General features: G+C 38.2%; 1 pseudogene; it reads left to right on the forward strand.

Moving 5' to 3' along the window:
* The first annotated feature begins 1,687 nt into the window (after positions 1–1,687).
* On the forward strand, positions 1,688–2,602 carry LOC147607039 (uncharacterized; annotated as a pseudogene).
* The last annotated feature ends 216 nt before the right edge of the window (positions 2,603–2,818 follow it).

A 2,818-nucleotide genomic window follows, 5' to 3' on the forward strand; every position in this document is an offset into this window, starting at 1 on the left:
ATCTCTAAAGTTATTGTACTCTCCCTAATCTCATCTTGCTCTCTCTTGCTCACCCATACCAAAATTTAATCTTCTATTTCTTTATAATCTTCTATTTCTTTAATCATTTCTTAAGCTATTGTACCCTCTCTTTTCCTCACTCTTCTTCACCCATACATCTCATTATGCCTACCTCTAGTAAGAGACCAAGTGGTTCCATCTTTGAATACCTTCTCTACTACAACACTATAGATGATGAAGGTGAGTGGATAAGGCATCCATTTAGGGTGAAAGATTGGGTTTATATGCAACCAAGTGCCACAGGTCCACATTGAGTTCTTAACCATAGTGTTTTGGAACACCATTGGAAGGGAATGATTCTTCATTTCAAGAAGGATAAGAATTGAGAAATCAAGGCAATAATACAACATTGCATGGAAGAGACAGTTTGGAGGGAATTAGAACCTTTATCTCCAATTTCAAAACACAAATAAAAGCCTTCTCTCACCATAACTAGTCCTATTCTTTCACTCTGCATCATATAGTATACTTATTCATTCCTAGAACACTCCAATGGAGAACAACCATATTCTATTGAAGAGTCCAATCATGAAAGCATTAAAAGAAAGTACCATCTGCACATTGATCTAGATAGTGCGTATGCGCCCATTCAAAAACGCAAAAGTGGACAACTATTGCTCTCATCATCATCAGATGTTAAAGATCATATGAGGTTATCGGGGAAGCAACACATAGACCTTTGGTGTGATGACTCCATCTATCCTATTGACCCTTGTACTGCTTCACTCACATCCTCCCTTTTCAAATCTCACAAATCTATTACGTTTTGCAGGTGATGGCGCCACAGGCTTACTAGGATATTGCAAGTCAATTTCTTACATCATACAAGAAATAGAAAGGCATTATTCACAAAACTTAACAAATGAGCTTCTTGGCTTTTCTGGTGAATGCAAGATACATAAAGTTAGATTGGAAGAATAAGAATGTCAAATTATTAAACTAAGAAGTGACCTCTGCAAATATAGAGAAAAGACACAATCATTAGACGGCGCATACGGAAAAGAAAGCTAAAAAACATCGAGAACTTGAGGCTCAGTTCTCAAGGCCTGAAGAAGAGAATCCAAGCCATAAGGTAAGATTGCATTGAATGCATTCCCATTCACATGTGTTTTGTGTTAGCAATTAATATTATTTTATTTATTGGGCTTCTTTGGGATTTACATGTTCTCTACGTTAGTAATGAGTAGTGTTGTATTTGTAGGGTTGTCATACATCCTGACAAAGAGAATATTAATCCCAATCTCAATCCAGCAAAGCAACTAAAACCATTGTGACATCAAGAATGGCAAGAGAAATGATAAAAGAGAAGAAGTTCAAGGTGGTTCAACGAGATATAGTGCATGAATTTGTAACCAACAATACAGTTTCAGCTGTAGATATTCAATACACCATGGATTCAAGTGGAGTCAGTCGTAAGGGTTATAGTGCCATCCAGAAGTCAGCGTCATCCCTCCTTGAGGCCAAAGGCATTAAAGCAAAGATACTTCCAACACCTACAAAAGTTTGGAGACATAGGGAGGAATTAAACATAGAACAGCTTCACTATGTTGGTCACTCATACCACATTGTAGGAGAGTTTAAGGGAGAAGGTGGTTGCATATTCTACAATAAACACAACAATATATTCATGGACTTGGAGCTCTTGCAAAAGAGAATGGTGGAGTTCTATGATATTACATTTGAGGAGGTAGGAGGTGTACTTCAGTTTGTCATCAAGCTTGAGTGTGAGATCATCAAGGAGAAAAAGACAGAAAGGGTCACAATAACACTTATGAATAGGGCTCTTTGTAATTGCAGTAGGGATGATCCAAAGTATTTTAGTGTGCAGTCCGAGATGAACATCTAGTGGCTAGGTTCATTTGAGGTCAAGAAAGAGGACCATGAATCCTTGTTTTGGGTATTTCATCAGACACATATCCCCAATCTCATCAAACAATAGATGAATGCAAACAAGATGCTCCATGTAGAGAAAAGGGAGGAATTTCAAGTCCAATGGCATCTTGTGGGTGTTTTGAAGACTCTAATGTGCTTATTTAATTGCAACATAGGGGCCAATGCAAAGTCTCCATGCCTTTACTGCTTGGACTCCGCAAGGGTGATGGACTCTAAGTGGTGGAGATGACCACCCAACAGACAAATTTTGGATGAGAACTTTAAACCAGTATTTGAGATTCCTCTTTTAAATGTGCATATATGCACGCTTCATGCTCTGTGTCGTATCATAGAGAAACTGTTATATCTCCACATTGGTTTTGCTTGGAAGATCAAGAATGTAATAGAGAGGAAAGAAGCCATCAGTGCATTGGAGAAGGTGGTGCTATTAGAAATCGGACTACATGGAGGTAATGAGCAGATTCTGAAGGACACTAAAAAGTCATCAAATGAAAAGGAAACTCCAATGAAGCCCTCCATTGGAGGTGTTAAGGCAAGAAGATTTCTTTCCAAGCCAATAAATAATCAGCAAACAATCTTACATAGGAAAGTAATATACAACAACCTACACAAGTCAAATCGAATACCAACAGTGGAAGAAGCTTCATAATGCGGTGAAAGACCATGAAGGTGCTTCAAGGAATGTCAAAGCAGATGTTTGGCGTTCAATTGATACTCTGTTCCAAATGTGTGAGAAAGTCAACTACTCCAAGCAAGACAAAAAGAGCTTTCAAGACAACTTACAAAAGCATTCAGAGCTGCTTGGACTGACACCAACATTACACACTACATGGTATGTTTCTAGCTTACTCTTGTTTCCTAGCCA

This window comes from Cibotium barometz, chromosome 56 (genome assembly GCF_041138505.1).
Source record: "Cibotium barometz isolate CiBa-2024 chromosome 56, ASM4113850v1, whole genome shotgun sequence".
Classification (NCBI taxonomy): domain Eukaryota; kingdom Viridiplantae; phylum Streptophyta; class Polypodiopsida; order Cyatheales; family Cibotiaceae; genus Cibotium; species Cibotium barometz.